This window comes from Canis aureus, chromosome 27 (genome assembly GCF_053574225.1).
Source record: "Canis aureus isolate CA01 chromosome 27, VMU_Caureus_v.1.0, whole genome shotgun sequence".
Taxonomy (NCBI): Eukaryota; Metazoa; Chordata; class Mammalia; order Carnivora; family Canidae; genus Canis; species Canis aureus.
In genome coordinates this window covers 28,708,194-28,730,436 of record NC_135637.1, presented here as the reverse complement: position 1 = coordinate 28,730,436, position 22,243 = coordinate 28,708,194, and the positions used below count along the sequence as shown (strand labels likewise).

Here is a 22,243-nt window from a genome sequence, read left to right as displayed (position 1 = left end):
TACACAGAAGGTGTCAAATGAAAGAGACAGTTTTGTCCTCAGGATCAGGGACAGGTTCTTTTAGGCTAGTGTACATTCACTTTTCATCTTCTGATTTCTCAGTAAATGAAACACCCTTAGGTCATGAAGCTATCATGGTCCTTCAGCCCCATCCCTGTTCTGCTGATGCACATGTCACATCTTTTTGCAGCTGGGATCATTATTGCCTTAGCTTCAACCAAATGACTAGTTTTCCTTATTATTTGTTGATTGCATGGATCACATAAATCAATGCCACAATCAAAATTATAAAAGGTATAAAAAAAAAAGCTTTCCAGAGAAAAACCACCATGTGCTTGTTTATGGAAACTTTATGCATAATGAGCAACCCTGAAAGCAATAAAAAAAATTTACACACTGATTTTTATACCAGCTGTTTATAAAATGATCAGACTTGATGTAATGAAGATGTCCTCAAACATGATGTATATTAATAGAGGGTGATATTAGTCAATATTTAAAGAAAATAAGTTCTCAAGTCCTAAAATATGCATAAGTATTAACTGCACATTTCTTTGGAAGAACATACCACAGGCTACACTCCACATCATTGGAATCTCATTGTATTTTGGAAGAGGTGGGAATCTAGAGGTCCTAAGGAGGTCAGGTATTGACAGCAGGGGGAGGAAGGAGGAGGGTGAGTGTGTGAGGTGACTGCATTCCTGGTGATGTCAGTCTCCTACAGGGCCCATTGAGGGCGGCCACACCACTGCTGTGTTGTCACAGCTCAGTAAACTCTACCCCAGAGCGGCAGCACCTTTGTACAGACAGAGAAGGTCATCTAGGAGTCTGGGATCCATGATGGAGCTGACAGGGTGACATCATCCCATCCACTGCTCAAGGAGGTGTGACCCCCTGTCCTTGAAAGGGGTAGGATAGGAGGGAGGGGTTCTGAGGGAGTTTGAACAGGCAGTTAGAAAAGGGAGCAAAGAAACTTCACATGAGCCCCTTAGTCCAGATGTCAGAGTGTGTCCCCAGGGCGGGGGGGTCAGGCATTGTGATGTGTCAGAGCCGTGCCTGGAATTGAACCACGACCTCCGTGGTCACAGAGGGTGGGATCCAGCGTTGTCCCTTCAGGAACAGAAGGTCTTGTGTAGTGAGGGTCTCAGCCTCTCCATAACCAATGTCAAGGTCGGATCTGCCCTTGTGGATCTGGTGATGACTGCAAGAGGTCCTTCAGCTGCAACACAGGAAACTTTGAAAAATAGAGCTTGGTCATCTATAAACCTGTAATTATAGCACACACCTGGGGCCACAGACAGAGGAGATCGTAGAGACAGAGCGAGCCTGTGGCCTCCCCACCAGGAGTGTGGACAGAGGCTCCGCTGACAGAGAAGGAGCTGGGGTGAGACACAGAGACAGAGAGAGACCAGGCTTCAGGGACCCATAGTGGAGTCCATGGGGGCAGCATCCCTGATGTCCTTGTCATTGTGCTCCCTGCCCTGGGGATCGTGCTGACCCTGAGCCTCACTCTGATCCTGGAGAAGCAGTGGAGCAGTGGGGACAGTTGGAGACAGTCCCCAGGGAGGAGCCACAGCAGGGGACTCTGAGCCATTTGGGTTCATGAGTGCAGCCTCAGGAAGGCTGGGTGTGACTTGGTTATGGCCTGTCTTCCATGCAGAAGGGATCAGGACCCAGAGCACTGGAGGCAGGGGGCTCTGCTCTGGGTTCCTGTCCTCTCATCAGTCAGGGGGTACCCAGGCTGGGGCAGCAGGGGACTGGGGTTCTTCCCCTGGGGTCCATGGGGTGCTGGGCCTAGAAGGCAGATCCTGCGTGTGTCTAGGTCCAGAGCCCACCTGCTGTCAGCTCCAGGCCCCCACAGCTCAGGAGGATCCTCCAGGGCCCCTCCATGGCCAAAATCAGGGAGAGGAATTTGGGGCGGAATTGTTGACCAGAATATATTCTCCTGCCAGGTGCGGAAGGGATGAGAGAGCCCCCAGCTCTGCCTCCCTGTGCCTGAGGTCCTGGGGATGTGCAGGTGGGTGCAGAGGTTGGGGTTCTTCTCCACCCCCACTTCATTGTGCCCACTGTCCCAGGTACTGCAGCCTGACCTTGGACATTCAACTCATGCTCCTCCCTGAATTCTCCTCCCCCTGGGGTGAGAAGGTCTGCAAACATCCCCCTAACAAATGCTCACTCCCCTCAGCCTTGCCTGCACATTCCCGTGGGGTTCCAGGGACACTGCCTCCAGACTCCTGTCCCCCTGCTGCACCTGGGGAGGAGGCTCTGGGTCTGTCCCAGGCTACTGTCCCCCCTTCCCAGTCACACCCACCCTGGGGCCTGCTCACCAGGCCTGCACACCAGCCTCAGGCCATGGGCCTTGCTCCTACTGCTCAAGGTCTGGGGCCCCCATTTCTGAGCTAGGAATTCAGTGTTTGTGCTCCTTCCCCAGATCTTCTACTCCTTCATGAACAGAGAATCCTCTCCCTGCCTGAGGCTCCCCTGCACTGACAGCAGCAGCACCCTCTCAGGGGCCTGTCATAGTAGAGACCCTGGTTCACACAATCCTCTTCCTCCTTCTCTCCCTGCCTTCCTCCTGCTGCACAGGCCTGAAAGGCCCCTGGGAGCACAGCTGCTTGCATCCCCACCTGCTGTGTCCCTACCTCAGTTGCTCTGCCCTGACAACTTGATATCTTCAGTCTTGCCCTGTCCTCTCTGCCCACCCATCCAGGGAGGAGATCCCCAAATGAGGGGATCTCACCGGGGAGATGACCCAAATGTCACCAGGTGCTGGTGCTTCTGTGAAATCACTGCCTTCCATCCTGGTTTGAGGATCCTTATGCCCTGCTTTGATTTTCTCTTCTATGACCCTTTGTGCAGGACACGGTTACTCCTCTCTTGAGATGAACTTGAAAGGCACTCCAATGAGGAACTCCCGAAATGTCCCACAGGTGGGATAGGCTTAGTCTTTTGCATGACTTTTATTTTGTAGACATTCCCACAGTCACAGGAGTGATTATAGCTGGATGACTGTTCCCTCCATGTGGGAATCTCTCAGCCACAGACAGTGTATCCATGTTCCTTGCATCAGACCCCACATGCTGCTTCATACACTCTTTCATGTCACAGGTGAGTGCTGGTGACACAACTCTGGATGTTAACCTCAGGACACTGAGGACCCTGAGTGGGACATGTAACCAGCAGGTGGCACTGTGTATCTCCTGGGTCCAGCAGGGAGACCCTCCCAGCTGGGGGAGGCCCTGGACCTCAGGGTTGGGCAGAGGCTGAGACCCCAGCACCCTGGTGCCCTCAGGGCCTGGCAGAGACTCCTGGGCAGTGTCCTGTGGGGTTCCCACAGCTGCTTCCTCCACCCATCCCTGTTTCCCACTCTGAACAGAGCCTGTTCTCAGCCTTTTTGTCCTCAGGTCCTACCTCTGATCCTGAATCAGTAATCAAGTAGAGTCTGAGAGTCGGGCAGAAGGTGCAAAGTTGCATAAAAAGCACTTTCATTTCTCTGGGTCAGCAGTGAGATATGACACTCCTGGGACAGGCCAGTCCCACTGTGGTGGCAGGGTCTTCAGCAACATGGGGTAGATACCTGTCCTCCTGTTCCTGTCTCTTTGGTCAGGTAGAGACAAAATCTGACTTCTGGGGGAGCTTCCAAGATGTTAACAGCCCCCACAACTGAGAAGCTTCTGGCAAAATGCTCTGTCACTCATGCATGTCCGTGTTTGTAGGTACCCTGTCCCAGCCTCTGCTACCCAGCCACCCCCGTCTCTGTGTCTCCAGGCATTAAGCCAGATTCACCTGCACCCTGAGTAACACGAAAAGAGAGGTAGGGTACAGGAAGAGGGAGAAGCAGTGTCCCTGCAGGGAGCACGATGTGGGACTGGATCCAAGGGCCCAAGGATCATGCCCTGAGACAAAGGCAGATGCTCATCCACCGAGCCACCCAGGAATCCCAACAAAGACTTTAAAAACAAAAATCTCGGACTTCCTCCTCTTGTCTCTCCTTTACTACACACACTACATGTTTCACATATCATACTATTGTCTTTTTTTAAATAATAAATGTATTTTTTATTGGTGTTCAATTTACCAACATACAGAATAACACCCAGTGCTCATCCTGTCAAGTGCCCCCCTCAGTGCCTGTCACCCATTCACCCCCACCCGCACTCTCCTCCCCTTCCACCACCCCTAGTTCTTTCCCAGAGTTAGGAGTCTTTATGTTCTGTCTCCCTTTCTGATATTTCCCACACATTTCTTCTCTCTTTATGTATACAATGGAATATTACTCAGCCATTAGAAATGACAAATACCCACCATTTGCTTCATACGATTGTCTTAAATCCTACGTTTTTTTTAGGTTTTGTTTTGTTTTCTCTTTTTTCTTCTTTTCTCCAAAACCAGAAATTCTGTGGGATGTGGTACCTACTGGGTGTTCTACAATGTATGTCAATGCAGCACTTAATTTCTCTGTCCAGAGATTGTGTCACATGCACAGGATCAGAGCTCAGTCCCTGGGCACGGCTACGTTCTTTGATCCCAACAGGAAGGAATAGCTTACCTTCTGTCCAACTTGGGTAAGAATCAGGAGTTCTCATGATTCCCTCCTCAGATTTGATTAACTTTGTAGAGCAGCTCACAGAACTCTGGGAAACTCTTTCTTCTGTTTGCCAGTCCATTAAAGGATCTGATAAATGAGATAGGTGAACAGCCAGGTGGAGAGACACCTAGGGCTAAATCTGGGAGTGACTTATGTGTAGTAGCTTCTCTGCCTGTGAAGTTGGGATGTATCACGCTCCTGGAATGGATGTGCCTACCCTCTTGGATCTCATTCCCTCTTTCTCAAGGATGAGGCTACACAGGTGTATTTTCCCAGCCTCATACCAGGGCTTGATCTCTCTAGGGACCAGCCCCATCTCTCTAGGGAGCCACCCAGGAGCCCACACAGAGTGCCTTCATTCAAACAAAGATGCTCCCAGTGCTCTTGTCACTTAAGAATTGATGATGGTTTCAGGAGCCAGGAACCAGGGGTAGTCTTGACTGTAATTTCTAAGATCTCACAATAAGATGTCTCAATTGAAAATGGCGCCAAGACAGTCAGGCTCATACCCCCATCTCATGCCATAAAATCTGACTCTTGTGTGACTGAGGACACAACCATAGCCCGTATGTTAACAACCACCTTGGTCACAGACAGAATTTCAAAGTCTAAAATAGCTGTCCATGATCCTTATTGTTAACTGTTTGAAGAAATGAATAAATGGTGGAAGAAGGGACACATCCCAGTATAGAGCTTTCAAGTAACAGGTGCATGCAGTTAGCACTGTGGGATGTTAGGAATGATCTCCCCTCATAAAGTGTGGACAAAGTCACCAAATCAAGAAGAGTCTGAAAAAGTGTCACAGTGAGAGATGCTTAAGGAGACTTCAGAACTAAATGTTGCAAAGAATCCTGAACTGGATCTGAGAAAATCAAAGGGAGATAAGGAAAGCATGCCTAGGAGAAACATGTTTACTACTGCATTATATTCTGAAGATATTGGATTCTTACTGAAGATCCTGGATTCCTTACGAAAGTTCCAACAAGGGATGCCTGGGTGGCTCATCAGATGAGTGTCTGGCTTCGGCTCAGGGTGTGCTCTTGCAGTCCCAGGACCCAGTCCCACATCAGGATCCCTGCATGGAGCCTGCTTCTCTCTCTGCCTGTGTCTCTGCCTCTCTCTCTCTCTCTCTCTCTCTCTCTCTCTCTCCCTCCCTCTGACTTTTATAAATAAATGAAATCTTAAAAGAAAGAAAGTTCAAACATGAAATCTGGGAATACTCCCTGAGTTCATACAGTTATATTTGCATGTGACTTTGAGGAAATGCAAATTTCTGTTCAGGGATAACCAGGTAGTCAAAATATCTGAGTAGGAATTTAAAATAAATACTGGTCTTGCCAGGATATAGAAAATACCCAATGAGAAATTAAGGTGGGGAAATAACAAAAGGAGCAAATGATAAAACCTGGCACAAAATCCCAACAAGAAATATATGACACAGTTATGCACAAACACCCACTTTACTCAGAGAAACCTATGACTATAGAGAAAAAAGATAATATTATTCACCAGTAAATGTTGAGTCTATATGATTAAATCACTTTCTTATATCACAAAGTCTATCTGAATCTAAGGATGTGATCTATTACATATCTTTCAAATTTTTACCAAACTGTGATCTTTGAATCATGGAGCATTTTCAATCCTAGAATATGTTCATTTTATTCTGATGTCCTGAAGAACCCTTACAGGACATTCAAACAGGGTAAATAACAAAAGCCTGTAAACTATCCCCTGGCAAGTGGCATCCAGCATGGCACTATGTGTCCTTCAGCTTTTTCTAGAATCTCATGTGGGAGTCACCGGCCTTTAAGTGTTATGCTGAAGGGTAAACACAAATGTGCCATTTATTTTGCCCAATGATAATAGTGTTTTTCTTAATAATAAATTTATTTTTTATTGGTGATCAATACGCCACCATAGAGAATAATACCCAGTGCTCATCCTGTCAAGTGCCCCCCTCAGTGCCTGTCACCCATTCACCCCCACCCCCAGCCCTCCTCCCCCTTCCACCACCCCTAGTTCTTTCCCAGAGTTAGGAGTCCTTATGTTCTGTCTCCCTTTCTGATATTTCCCACACATTTTTCCTCCCTTCCCTTATATTGCCTTTAATTATTATTTTTATTCCCCAAATGAATGAGAATATAATGTTTGTCCTTCAATTGTCTAATTTCACTCAGCATAATACCCTCCAGTTCCATCCACGTTGAAGCAAATCGTGGGTATTTGTTATTTCTAATGGCTGAGTAGTATTGCATTGTATACATAAACCACATCTTCTTTATCCATTCATCTTTTGATGGACACCGAGGCTCCTTCCACTGTTTCGCTATTGTGAACATTGCTGCTATAAACATCAGGGTGCAGGTGTCCGAGCAATTCATTGCATCTATATCTTTGGGATAAATCCCCAACAGTGCAATTGCTGGGTCGTAGGGAAGGTCTATTTTTAACACTCTGAGGAACCTCCACACAGTTTTCCAGAGCGACTGCACCATTTCACATTCCCACCAACAGTGTAAGAGGGTTCCCTTTTCTCCACATCCTCTCCAACCTTTGTGGTTTCCTGCCTTGTTAATTTTCCCCATTCTCACTGGTGTGAGGTGGTATCTCATTGTGGTTTTGATTTGTATTTCCCTGATGGCAAGTGATTCAGAGCATTTTCTTTCTTTTTTTTTAATATTTTTTATTTATTTATTTATGACAGTCACACACCGAGAGAGAGAGAGAGAGAGGCAGAGACACAGGCAGAGGGAGAAGCAGGCTCCATGCACCGGGAGCCCGATGTGGGATTCGATCCCGGGTCTCCAGGATCGCGCCCTGGGCCAAAGGCAGGGGCCAAACCGCTGCGCCACCCAGGGATCCCTCAGAGCATTTTCTAATGTGCATGTTGGCAATGTCTATGTCTTCCTCTGTGAGATTTCTCTTCATGCCTTTTGCTCATTTCATGATTGGATTGTTTGTTTCTTTGGTGTTGAGTTTAATAAGTTCTTTATAGATCATGGAAACTAGCACTTTATCTGATACGTCATTTGCAAATATCTTCTCCCATTCTGTCGGTTGTTTTTTAGTTTTGTTGACTGTATCCTTTGCTGTGCAAAAGCTTCTTATCTTGATGAAGTCCCAAGAGTTCATTTTTGCTTTTGTTTCTTTTGCCTTCGTGGATGTATCTTGCAAGAAGGTACTGTGGCTGAGTTCAAAAAGGGTGTTGCCTGTATTCTCCTCTAGGATTTTGATGGACTCTTGTCTCACATTTAGATCTTTCATCCATTTTGAGTTTATCTTTGTGTATGGTGAAAGAGAGTGGTCTAGTTTCATTCTTCTGCATGTGGATGTCCAATTTTCCCAGCACCATCTATTGAAGAGACTGTCTTTCTTCCAGTGGGTAGTCTTTCCTCCTTTATAGAATATTAGTTGCCCATAAAGTTGACGATCCACTTCTGGATTCTCTATTCTGTTCCATTGACCTATGTGTCTTTTTTTGTGCCAGTACCACACTGTCTTAAAGACCACAGCTTTGTAGTACAACCTGAAATCTGGCATTGTGATGCCCCCGCTATGGTTTTCTTTTTTAAAATTCCCCTGGCTATTCAGGGTCTTTTCTGATTCCACACAAATCTTAAAATAATTTGTTCTAACTCTCTGAAGAAGGCCCATGGTATTTTGTTTTGTTTTTTGTTTTTTGTTTTTTTTAATAATAAATTTATTTTTTATTGGTGTTCAGTTTTCCAACATACAGAATAACACCCAGTTCTCATCCGGTCAAGTGCCCCCCTCAGTGCCCATCACCCATTCACCCCCACCCCCCACCATCCTCTCCTTCCACCACCCCTAGTTCATTTCCCAGAGTTCGGAGTCTTTATGTTCTGTCTCACTCTCTGATATTTCCCACACATTTCTTCTCCCTTCCCTTATATTCCCTTTCACTATTATTTATATTCCCCAAATGAATGAGAACATATAATGTTTGTCCTTCTCCGATTGACTTACTTCACTCAGCATAATACCCTCCAGTTCCATCCACGTTGAAGCAAATGGTGGATATTTGTCATTTCTAATGGCTGAGTAATATTCCATTGTATACATAAACCACACCTTCTTTATCCCTTCATCTTTTGATGGACACTGAGGCTCCATCTATTGAAGAGACTGTCTTTCTTCCAGTGGATAGTCTTTCCTCCTTTTTCAAATATTAGTTGACCATAAAGTTCAGGGTCCACTTCTGGGTTCTCTATTCTGTTCCACTGATCTATGTGTCTGTTTTTGTGCCAGTACCACACTGTCTTGATGACTACAGCTTTGTAGTACAACCTGAAATCTGTCATTGTGATTCCCCCAGATATGGTTTTCTTTTGTAAAATTCCCCTGGCTATTCGGGGTCTTTTCTGATTCCACACAAATCTTAAAATAATTTGCTCTAACTCTCTGAAGAAAGTCTATGTTATTTTGATAGGGATTGCATTAAACGTGTAAATTTCCCTGGGTAACAGAGACACTTTCACAATATTAATTCTGCCAATCCATGAGCATGGAATATTTTTCCATCTCTTTGTGTCTTCCTCAATTTCTTTCAGAAGTGTTCTATAATTTATAGGGTATAGATCCTTTACGTCTTTGGTGAGGTTTATTCCTAGGTATCTTAGGCTTTTGGGTGCAATTGTAAATGGGATTGACTCCTTAATTTCTCTTTCTTCAGTCTCATTGTTAGTGTCTAGAAATGCCATTGATTTCTGGGCATTGATTTTGTATCCTGCCATGCTACCAAATTGCTGTATGACTTCTATCAATCTTGGGGTAGAGGCTTTTGGGTATTCTATGTAGAGTATCATGTCATCGGCGAAGAGGGAGAGTTTGATTTCTTCTTTGCCAATTTCAATGCCTTTAATGTCTTTTTGTTGTCTGATTGCTGAGGCTAGGTCTTCAAGTACTATGTTGAATAGCAGTGGTGAGAGTGGACATCCCTGTCTTGTTCCTGATCTTAGGGGAAAGGCTCTCAGTGCTTTCCCCTTGAGAATTATATTTGCTGTGGCCTTTTCATCGATGGCTTTTAAGATGTTGAGGAATGTTCCCTTTATCCTTGCACTCTGAAGAGTTTTGATCAGGAATGGATGCTGTATTTTGTCAAATGCTTTCTCTGCATCTAATGAGAGGATCATATGGTTCTTGGTTTTTCTCTTGCCTATATGATGAATCACAATTTGTTCCTTTTAAATTTGTTTGTTGCGGTTCAATTTGCCAACATATAGCATAACACCCAGTGCTCATCCCGCCAAGTGCCCCCCTCAATGCCCATCAGCCAGTCACCCATACTCCCTCCCAAATCCCCTTCCACTACCCCTTGTTCATTTCTCAGAGTTAGGTATCTCTCATGTTTTGTCACCCTCGCTAATATTTTCACTCATTGTCTCGCCTTTCCCTTTATTCCCTTTCACTAAGTTTTGTATTGCCCAAATGAATAAGACCATATAATATTTGTTCTTTTTCAATTGACTTATTGACAACAAAATTGTAATCAAAATTCTGTAATTTGGATTACAATTCAATGTCAGAAAGCTAATTCAGTAGCACAATTATAAAACTATTGGTGGCTCTGGAAAAAAAAGCATAAAGGATTCAAGAGACTACATGACTGCATAATTTTGATCTAATCAGGCTGAAATTAAAAATCAATTAAATGAGATGCAATCCAAACTGGAGGTCCTAATGACAAGGGTTAACGACGTCGAAGAAGGAGTGAGTGACATAGAAGACAAGTTGATGGCAAGGAAGGAAGCTGATAAAAAAAAGACAAAACAATTAAATGATCATGAGGAAAGGTTAAGTGAAATAAACAACAGCCTCAGAAAGAAAAATCTACGTTTAATTGGGGATCCAGGGGACGACGAAAAGGATAGAGGAGCAGAAGGTGTCTTTGAACAAAACGTATCTGAGAACTTCCCTAACATTGGGAGGGAAACAGGCATTCAGATCCAGGAGATAGAAAGATTCCACCCTAATATCATAAAAATAAAATCAAAATTCAACACTTCAAAATTCAATAGGGAAACTTGCAAATTGCAAAGGTAAAGGGAAAATCCTTAAAGCAGCAAGAGACAAGAAACCCCTAACCTTTATGGGGAGAAGTATTAGGTTAAGTGGAGATATCTCCAGAGACCTATCAGGCCAGAAAGGGCTAGCAGGATATATTCAGGGTCCTAAATGAGAAGAACATGCAGCCAAGAATACTCTATCAAGCAAGACTCTCATTTAGATTAGAAGGAGAGATAAAGAGCCTCCAAAATAAGAAGAAATTGAAAGAATATGTGACCAGCAAACCAACTCTGTAAGAAATATTAAAGGGGACACTGAAAAAGAAAGAGGAAGTTCAAGGAAACAATCCACAAAAACAGGGACTGAATAGGTATCATGATGACACTAAATTCATACCTTTCAATAGTAACTCTGAACGTGAATGGGCTTAATGACCCCATCAAAAGGCGCAGGGTTTCAGACTGGATAAAAAAGCAAGACCCATCTAATTGCTGTCTACAAGACACTCATTATAGACATAAAGACACCTGCAGCCTGAAAATAAAAAGTTGGAGAACCATTTACCAATCAAATGATCCTCAAAAGAAAACAGGGGTACCATCTTTATAGCAGATAAATTAAAGTTTATCCCAAAGACTGTAGTTACAGATGAAGAGGGACACTATATCATACTTAAAGAATCTATCCAACAAGAGGACCTAACAATCATGAATATTTATGCCCCGAATGTGGGAGCAGCCAAGGATATCAATCAATTCATAACCAAAGTTAAGACATACTTAGATTATAAATCACTTATACTTGGTGACTTGAACACAACGCTTTCTATTATCGACAGATCTACTACTAAGCACAACATCTCCAAAGAAACAAGAGCTTTAAATGATACATTGGACCAGATGGACTTCACAGATATTTACAGAACTTTACATCCAAATGCAAGTGAATACACATTCTTCTCAAGTGCACATGGAACGTTCTCCAAAATAGACCACCTAATAGGTCATAAATCAGATCTTAACCAATACCAAACATTGAGAACATCCCCTGCATATTTTCAGACCATAATGCTTTGAAACTAGAACAAATTCACAAGAAGTTTGAAAGGATTTCAAACATGTGGAGGTTAAGGGCCATCCTGCTACACGAAGAAAGGGTCAGCCAGGAAATTAGGGAAGAATTAAAAACATTCATGGAAACTGATGAGAATGAAGATACAACTGTTAAATATACTTGGGATACAGCAAAAGCAGTCCTGAGGAGGAAATACAACGGAATACAATCATCCATTCAAAAACTGGAAAGAACTCAAATACAAAAGCTAACCTTGAACCTAAGGAAGCTGGAGAAAAAACAGCAGATAGATCCTACACCCAGAAGAAGGGGAGAATTAATAAAGATTATAGCAGAACTCAATGAAATAGACCAAAACTGTGGAATGGATTAACATAACCAGGAGTTGATTCTTTGAAAGAATTAATAAGATTGATAAACCATTATTCAGCCTTATTAAAAAAAGAGAGAAAACACTCAATAAAATTGTGAATGAGAAAGGAGAGATCACACCAATACCAAGGAAATACAAACAATTTTAAAAAGTTATTGTGAGCAGCTATATACCAATAAATTAGGCAATCTAGAAGAAATGGATGCATTTCTAGAAAACCACAGACTACCAATAATGGAACAGGAAGAAATAGAAAATGTGAACAGGCTGAGAACCAGGGAGGAAATTGAAGCAGTCATCAAAAACCTCCCAACACAAAAGTCCAGGGCCAGATGGCTTCCCAGGGGAATTCTATCAAACGTTTAAAGAAGAAAACATACCTATTCTACTAGAGCTGTTTGGAAATACAGAAAGAGATGCAATACTTCCAAACTCGTTCTATGAGGCCAGCATCACCTGAATTCCAAAACAAGACAAAGACCCCACCAACAAGGAGAATTATAGACCAATATCCCTGATGAACATGGATGCAAAAATTCTCAACAAGATATTAGCCAATAGGATCCAACAATACATTAAGAAAATTATTCACCATGAACATGGTCACAGTAGCTTCTTGAAAGAAACATCCATGAAGGCAAGATAAACAAAAGCAAAATGAACTATTGGGACTTCATCAAGATAAGAAGCTTTTGCACAGCAAAAGAAACAATCAACAAAACTAAAAGGCATCCTACAGAATGGGAGAAGATATTTGCAAATGATGTGTCTGATAAAGGGCTAGTTTCTAAGATCTATTAAGAACTTATTAACCTCAACACCAAAGAAACGAACAATCCAATAATGAAATGGGCAAAAGACATGAACAGAAAACTCACAGAGGAAGACATAGACATGGCCAACAAGCACATGAGAAAATGCTCCGCATCACTGACCATCAGGGAAATACAAATCAAAACCACCATGAGATACCACCTCACACCAGTGAGAATGGGGAAAATTAACAAGGCAGGAACCCACAAATGTTGGAGAGGATGTGGAGAAAAGGGAACCCTCCTGCTCTGTTTGTGGGAATGTGAACTGGTGAAGCCACTCTGGAAAACTGTGTGGAGGTTCCTAAAAGAGTAAAAAATAGACCTGCCCTATGACCCAGCAATTGCACTGTTGGGGATTTACCCCAAAGATGCAGATGCAGTGAAATTCTGGGACACCTGCGCCCTCAGGTTTATAGCAGCAATGTCCACAATAACCAAACTGTGGATGGAGCTTTGGTGTCCATCAAAAGATGAATGGATAAAGGAGATGTGGTCTATGTATGCATTGGAATATTCCTCAGCCATTAGAAACGACAAATACCCACCATTTGCTTCCATGTGGATGGAACTGGAGGGTATTATGCTGAGTGAAATAAGTGAATCGCCGAAGGACAAACAGTGTATGGTCTCATTCATTTGGGGAATATAAAAAATAGTGAAAGAGATTAAAGGGGAAATGAGAAAAAATGAGTGAGAAATATCAGGAAGGGAGGCAGAACATGATAGAATCCTAGCTCTGGGAAAAGAACAAGGGGCCATGGTAAGGGATGTGGGCAGGGGGTGGGGGTGACTGGGTGACGGGCACTGAGGGGGGCACTTGACTGGATGAGCACTGGGTGTTATGCTATACGTTGCCAAATTGAACTTCAATTAAAAAATTTTTTTAATGTCCAGAGCAGTTATGGGTGCCCCTAGATCCCTTCTGTGAAGGACTCGGTGTATTTTTTTCTGTGACATCTCTCTGTTTTCCAGATCTCTCCTTGCTCTGAGGGTCCCCATGGGCCTTGAGCAGCATGACAGCATCACCACCCCTGTTTTCATAGAATCAATGTACTGATCACCCTCAGGCCCACACTAGAGCCTTCAGGGAATGTCATGGCTTTCCTGGTGACAGGAGCACTGTTATACTGAGTGTCACTGGTATTACTTGTTGATGGGGATTATGCTTCTTGGAGATTGTAATAGGGAAGACCCTGATTTCTGGAGTGAGAGGGAAGCCTGGAAACTGCAGAGACACACTCTATGAGAGAATAGGAGAGAGGGGTGTCAGAAACACGTACACACACACACACACACACACACACAGACACCTAGAATGAGAAAAATCTACATGTACACTCACTACACCTATCTTTCAGAGGCCAAGCATGAGGACACAGGTCCACTGTCCCTCTTATGCCTTCTCCACCCTCTTGGGTTATTTCCTTCCAAACCCATCCTCACAGCAGGCTTCCTGTAAGACTGCAAGGTCCTGGAGTCTGGAGCCAAAGAAGGCCAGGTCTGGAATGTCACTTTCAAAACCAGGATGGAATTGATACAAGGATGATTAATTTGGAGATCAACTCTGATAATACACCCTGTGAAAAGGAAGATTGAGTCTTGTGCAGTGGGAGATGTCTGTCCATTTTCACCCTGAAGACACAAGTCTCACAGCTGAAGGGTCTTCAGGTTTCAGGAAGCACAGCACAGAGGGGACCCCATAGTCACTTTTCCTGCCCCTCCACTTAACAGACATATCTCACTGTGCCCAGGGTCCCCTGGGGCCTTCCTGGGGTGCCCTTGAGGGACCATTCTTTTTTTTTTACATTTTTTTAAATTTGTTTTTTATTGGTGTTCAATTTACTAACATACAGAATAACCCCCAGTGCCCGTCACCCATTCACTCCCACCCCCCGCCCTCCTCCCCTTCTACCACCCCTAGTTCGTTTCCCAGAGTTAGCAGTCTTTACGTTCTGTCAAGGGACCATTCTTAAAAGAGTTAATGAATGTGACTTCATGGATATAGGGAAAGTGTGTGGCTGAGTCAATGTCCTGATGGGTTTAGAAACATTCTCAAAAACAAGAAAAATAGTTGGTGTTGGGAAGCCCAAGTGGATCAGCAGTTTACTGCTGCCTTCAGCCCATGGCCTGAACCTGGAGGCTGGGATCCAGTCCCACATCCGGCTGCCTACATGGAGCCTGCTTCTCCTTCTGCTTATCTCTCTCTCTCTCTCTCTCTCTCTCTCCCCCTCTCTCTCTCTCTCAAAGAAATGGATAAAATTTTAAAAAAATAGTTGATGTGTGTGAAAATAAAAATCCACACTCTCCTGTGCCAATTATGTCGACACTGACCTTCTTTGGGGCTCCAGTGATGCTGAAGATGAAAAATTAAATACACCAATAGTTCCTATGTGTCAACCCTCAACACCTGAAACAACATCCATATGTGGGAAATAAAATAATATCATTGCCATGTTACAGAGATTGCCCCAGGCTGGTGGGGTGTGCAAACTACATCTGGGGATGAGATCAGGAATCAGATGATGACAGGATTCCATGTTGGTCCAAGTTCTGCTACTTCTGCCTAGAGATGGACCCTGGAAAGCAGAAATGGCACCAAGAGCATTGTTATTTTTTTCTGAAATCTTCACGTGGACACAGAGTTCAGAACTGAAGAGCCAGAGACACTGGAGCATGAGGAACAAGGGGATGGAGAAAAGAGGAGTGTGGAGGTGGAGGTGTTGTCAGGGAGTCTGAAGAAGCTGTGCCTATTTGTCAGTTGGTTCAGATGAAGGGGAAATTGTGTCTTTGATCAAGATGAGTGTTAACATACAGTCTATGGTTGTGTCCTCAGTCACACAAGAGTCACATTTTATGGCATGAGATGTGGGTATGAGCATGACTGTCTTGGCCCTATTTTTAGCTGAGATACATTATTGTGAGATCTTAGAAACTACAGTCAGGTCTGGTCCTGGTTCCTGGCTCCTGAAACCCTCATCAATTCCTAAGTGACGAGAGCCCTGGGAGCATCTTTGTTTGAATGAGGGTACTCTGTATGGTTTCCTGGGTCGCTTCCAGATGGGGCTGGTCCCTAGAGAAATCAAGAGCTGGTCAGAGGCTGGCAAAATTCACTTGCCTAGCCCCATCCTTGAGAGAGAGGAAATGAGCTCCAGCAGGGTGAACACATACCTGCCAGGAGCGTGATGCATCCCAACTTCACAGGCAGAGAAGCTCCTACACATAAGTCACTCCCAGATTTAGCCCTATGTGTCTCTTCACCTGGCAGCTCACCTATTTCATTTATCAGGTCGTTTAATAGACTGGAAAACAGAATAAAGTATTTCCCAGAGTTCTGTGAGCTGCTCTAGCATGTTAATCATATCTGAGGAGGGAATATTCGGAACTCCTGATTCCTACCCAAGCTGGAAAGAAGGTATGGGTAAGCTATTCCTTTCTGTTGGCATCAAAGAAGGTAGCTGTGTCCAGGGACTGAGCTCTGATTGCGTGCTTCTGACACAGTCTCTGGACAGAGAAATTAAGTGTTACATTGACATATGTTGTAGAACACCCAGTAGGGACCACATCCCACAGAATTGCTTGTTTCAGGGAAAGAAGAAAAGAAGAGGAAACAAAACAATACAAAAGCCTAAAAAACAGGATTTAAGACAATAGTATGATATGTAAAACATTTAGTGTGTGTAGTAAAGGAGAGACAAGAGGAGGAAGTCCAAGATTTTTGTATTAAAAGTCTTTGTTGGGATGCCTGGGTGGCTCAGTAGTTGAGCGTCTGCCTTTGGGTCAGGGCATGATCCTTGGGTCCTTGGACCCAGTCCCATATCGGGCTCCCTGCTGGGACCCTGCTTCTCCCTCTGCCTGTGTCCTGCCTCTCTTTCCACGTTTCTTATGAATACATAAATAAAATATTTTACCAAAGTATTTTTTCTAATTTTACACAGACCCTGGAGTATTTGTAGCTGGGCTCTCTTCCTTCACCTGATTGTGCACCCGGGACACCTGTGGTGCCTCAGTCAACATCAGAATCTGTGCGTCATTCCTCCCTCCTCAGGGACAGGTGTCCCAACACAGTACTCTTCCTGAAAGGACACTCACAGAAGCTTCTCAAGAAAAGAGACTCAGAAACAAGGCCTGTGGGCCCAAGGTTTATTGTCTCACATCCTCACTATGTGTGAAACTAAAAGTCATGATGCCATGAGCAGTATCCACAGCATTTGAAAAAGACAGTTTCCTCCTCAAAAAAAATATTCTCTGTAGAGTATCATGTCATCGGCGAAGAGGGAGAGTTTGACTTCTTCTTTACCAATTTGAATGCCTTTAATGTCTTTTTGTTGTCTGATTGCTGAGGCTAGGACTTCCAGTACTATGTTGAACAGCAGTGGTGAGAGTGGACATCCCTGTCTTGTTCCTGATCTTAGGGGAAAGGCTCCCAGTGCTTCCCCATTGAGAATGATATTTGCTGTGGGCTTTTCATAGATGGCTTTTAAGATGTCGAGGAATGTTCCCTCTATCCCTACACTCTGAAGAGTTTTGATCAGGAATGGATGCTGTATTTTGTCAAATGCTTTCTCTGCATCCAATGAGAGGATCATATGGTTCTTGGTTTTTCTCTTGCTGATATGATGAATCACATTGATTGTTTTACGGGTGTTGAACCAGCCTTGTGTCCCAGGGATAAATCCTACTTGGTCATGGTGAATAATTTTTTTAATGTATTGTTGGATCCTATTGGCCAGTATCTTGTTGAGAATTTTTGCATCCATGTTCATCAGGGATATTGGTCTGTAATTCTCCTTTTTGGTGGGGTCTTTGTCTGGTTTTGGAATTAAGGTGATGCTGGCCTCATAGAACGAATTTGGAAGTACTCCATCTCTTTCTATCTTTCCAAACAGCTTTAGGAGAATAGGTATGGTTTCTTCTTTAAACGTTTGATAAAATTCCCCTGGGAAGCCATCTGGCCCTGGACTCTTGTGTTTTGGGAGGTTTTTGATGACTGCTTCAATTTCCTCCCTGGTTATTGGCCTGTTCAGGTTTTCTATTTCTTCCTGTTCCAGTTTTGGTAGTTTGTGGCTTTCCAGGAATGCGTCCATTTCTTCTAGACTGCCTAATTTATTGGCGTATAGCTGTTCATAATATGTTTTTAAAATCGTTTGTATTTCCTTGGTGTTGGTAGTGATCTCTCCTTTCTCATTCATGATTTTATTAATTTGAGTCTTCTCTCTCTTCTTTTTAATAAGGCTGGCTAATGGTTTATCTATCTTATTAATTCTTTCAAAGAACCAACTCCTGGTTCTGTTGATCTGTTCCACAGTTCTTCTGGTCTCGATTTCTTTGAGTTCTGCTTGAATCTTTATTAACTCCCTTCTTCTCTTGGGTGTAGGATCTATTTGCTGTTTTTTCTCTAGCTCCTTTATGTGTAAGGTTAGCTTTTGTATTTGAGTTCTTTCCAGTTTTTGAATGGATGCTTGTATTGCGATGCATTTCCCCCTTAGGACTGCTTTTGCTGCATCCCAAAGATTTTGAAAGGTTGTATCTTCATTCTCATTAGTTTCCATGAATCTTTTTAATTCTTCCTTAATTTCCTGGTTGACCCTTTCATCTTTTAGCAGGATGGTCCTTAACCTCCACGTGTTTGAGGTCCTTCCAACCTCTTGTTGTGATTTAGTTTTATTTCAAGGCATTATGGTCTGAGAATAGGCAGGGGACAATCCCAATCTTTTGGTATCGGTTCAGACCCGATTTGTGACCCAATATGTGGTCTATTCTGGAGAAAGTTCCATGTGCACTTGAGAAGAATGTGTATTCACCAAAAAGGAGAATTACAGACCAATATCCCTGATGAACATGGATGCAAAAATTCTCAACAAGATACTGGCCAATAGGATCCAACAGTACATTAAGAAAATTATTCACCATTACCAAGTAGGATTTATCCCTGGGACACAAGGCTGGTTCAACACCCGTAAAACAATCAATGTGATTCATCATATCAGCAAGAGAAAAACCAAGAACCATATGATCCTCTCATTGGATGCAGAGAAAGCATTTGACAAAATACAGCATCCATTCCTGATCAACACTCTTCAGAGTGTAGGGATAGAGGGAACATTCCTCGACATCTTAAAAGCCATCTATGAAAAGCCCACAGCAAATATCATTCTCAATGGGGAAGCACTAGGAGCCTTTCCCCAAGATCAGGAACAAGACAGGGATGTCCACTCTCACCACTGCTGTTCAACATAGTACTGGAAGTCCTAGCCTCAGCAATCAGACAACAAAAAGACATTAAAGGCATTCAAATTGGCAAAGAAGAAGTCAAACTCTCCCTCTTTGCCGATGACATGATACTCTACATAGAAAACCCAAAAGTCTCCACCCCAAGATTGCTAGAACTCATACAGCAATTCGGTAGCGTGGCAGGATACAAAATCAATGCCCAGAAGTCAGTGGCATTTCTATACACTAACAATGAGACTGAAGAAAGAGAAATTAAGGAGTCAATCCCATTTACAATTGCACCCAAAAGCATAAGATACCTAGGAATAAACCTAACCAAAGATGTAAAGGATCTATACCCTCAAAACTATAGATCACTTCTGAAAGAAATTGAGGAAGACACAAAGAGATGGAAAAATATTCCATGCTCATGGATTGGCAGAATTAATATTGTGAAAATGTCAATGTTACCCAGGGCAATATACACGTTTAATGCAATCCCTATCAAAATACCATGGACTTTCTTCAGAGAGTTAGAACAAATTATTTTAAGATTTGTGTGGAATCAGAAAAGACCCCGAATAGCCAGGGGAATTTTAAAAAAGAAAACCATATCTGGGGGCATCACAATGCCAGATTTCAGGTTGTACTACAAAGCTGTGGTCATCAAGACAGTGTGGTACTGGCACAAAAACAGACACATAGATCAGTGGAACAGAATAGAGAATCCAGAAGTGGACCCTGAACTTTATGGGCAACTAATATTCGATAAAGGAGGAAAGACTATCCATTGGAAGAAAGACAGTCTCTTCAATAAATGGTGCTGGGAAAATTGGACATCCACATGCAGAAGAATGAAACTAGACCACTCTCTTTCACCATACACAAAGATAAACTCAAAATGGATGAAAGATCTAAATGTGAGACAAGATTCCATCAAAATCCTAGAGAAGAAAAAAAAAAAAGAAGAAAAAAAAAATCCTAGAGAAGAACACAGGCAACACCCTTTTTGAACTCGGCCATAGTAACTTCTTGCAAGATACATCCACGAAGGCAAAAGAAACAAAAGCAAAAATGAACTATTGGGACTTCATCAAGATAAGAAGCTTTTGCACAGCAAAGGATACAGTCAACAAAACTCAAAGACAACCTACAGAATGGGAGAAGATATTTGCAAATGACATATCAGATAAAGGGCTAGTTTCCAAGATCTATAAAGAACTTCTTAAACTCAACACCAAAGAAACAAACAATCCAATCATGAAATGGGCAAAAGACATGAACAGAAATCTCACAGAGGAAGGCATAGACATGGCCAACATGCACATGAGAAAATGTTCTGCATCACTTGCCATCAGGGAAATACAAATCAAAACCACAATGAGATACCACCTCACACCAGTGAGAATGGGGAAAATTAACAAGGCAGGAAACAACAAATGTTGGAGAGGATGCGGAGAAAAGGGAACCCTCTTACACTGTTGGTGAGAATGTGAACTGGTGCAGCCACTCTGGAAAACTGTGTGGAGGTTCCTCAAAGAGTTAAAAATAGACCTGCCCTACGACCCAGCAATTGCACTGTTGGGGATTTACCCCAAAGATACAAATGCAATGAAACGCCGGGACACCTGCACCCCGATGTTTCTAGCAGCAATGGCCACGATAGCCAAACTGTGGAAGGAGCCTCGGTGTCCAACGAAAGATGAATGGATAAAGAAGATGTGGTTTATGTATACAATGGAATATTACTCAACTATTAGAAATGACAAATACCCACCATTTGCTTCAACGTGGATGGAACTGGAGGGTATTATGCTGAGTGAAGTAAGTCAGTCGGAGAAGGACAAACATTATATGTTCTCATTCATTTGGGAAATATAAATAATAGTAAAAGGGAATATAAGGGAAGGGAGAATAAATGTGTGGGAAATATCAGAAAGGGAGACAGAACGTAAAGACTGCTAACTCTGGGAAACGAACTAGGGGTGGTAGAAGGGGAGGAGGGCGGGGGGTGGGAGTGAATGGGTGACGGGCACTGGGTGTTATTCTGTATGTTAGTAAATTGAACACCAATAAAAAATAAATTAAAAAAAAAGAGAAGAATGTGTATTCAGTTGAGTTTGGATGTAAAGTTCTGTAGATATCTGTGAAATCCATCTGGTCCAGTGTATCATTTAAAGCTCTCGTTTCTTTGGAGATGTTGTGGTTAGAAGACCTATCGAGTATAGAAAGAGCTAGATTGAAGTCACCAAGTATAAGTGTATTATTATCTAAATATTGCTTCACTTTGGTTAATAATTGATTTATATATTTGGCAGCTCCCACATTCGGGGCATATATATTGAGGATTGTTAAGTCCTCTTGTTGAATAGATCCTTTAAGTATGATATAGTGTCCCTCTTCATCTCTCACTACAGTCTTTGGGGTAAATTTTAGTTTATCTGATATAAGGATGGCTACCCCTGCTTTCTTTTGAGGACCATTCGAATGGTAAATGGTTCTCCAACCTTTTATTTTCAGGCTGTAGGTGTCCTTCTGTCTAAAACGAGTCTCTTGTAGACAGCAAACAGATGGGTCCTGCTTTTTTATCCAGTCTGAAAACCTGCGCCTTTTGATGGGGTCATTAAGCCCGTTCACATTCAGAGTTACTATTGAGAGATATGAGTTTAGTGTCATCATGATAATATTCAGTCCTTGTTTTTGTGGACTGTTCCACTGAACTTCTTCTTAAAGGGGAATTTTAAGAGTCCCCCTTAAAATTTCTGGCAGAGCTGGTTTGGAGGTCACATATTCTTTTAGTTGCTGCCTGTCTTGGAAGCTCTTTATCTCTCCTTCCATTTTGAATGAGAGCCTTGCTGGATAAAGTATTCTTGGTTGCATGTTCTTCTCATTTAGGACGCTGAATATATCCTGCCAGCCCTTTCTTGCCTGCCAGGTCTCTGTGGAGAGGTCTGCTGTTACCCTAATACTCCTCCCCATAAAAGTCAGGGATTTCTTGTCTCTTGCTGCTTTAAGGATCTTCTCTTTATCTTTGGAATTTGCAAGCTTCACTATTAGATGTCGAGGTGTTGAACGGTTTTTATTGATTTTAGGGGGGGATATTTCCTGGATCTGAATGCCTGTTTCCCTTCCCAGATTAGGAAAGTTTTCACC

At 43.0% G+C, this 22,243-nt stretch overlaps 1 long non-coding RNA gene across 1 annotated transcript; it reads left to right on the top strand.

Annotated features, from left to right (window-relative positions):
* The first annotated feature begins 1,089 nt into the window (after window positions 1-1,089).
* LOC144299529 (uncharacterized) lies at window positions 1,090-3,770 on the top strand. The gene is made up of 3 exons (XR_013366234.1): window positions 1,090-1,384; window positions 2,972-3,108; window positions 3,717-3,770. It is a non-coding gene; the product is annotated as an uncharacterized LOC144299529 (long non-coding RNA).
* The last annotated feature ends 18,473 nt before the right edge of the window (window positions 3,771-22,243 follow it).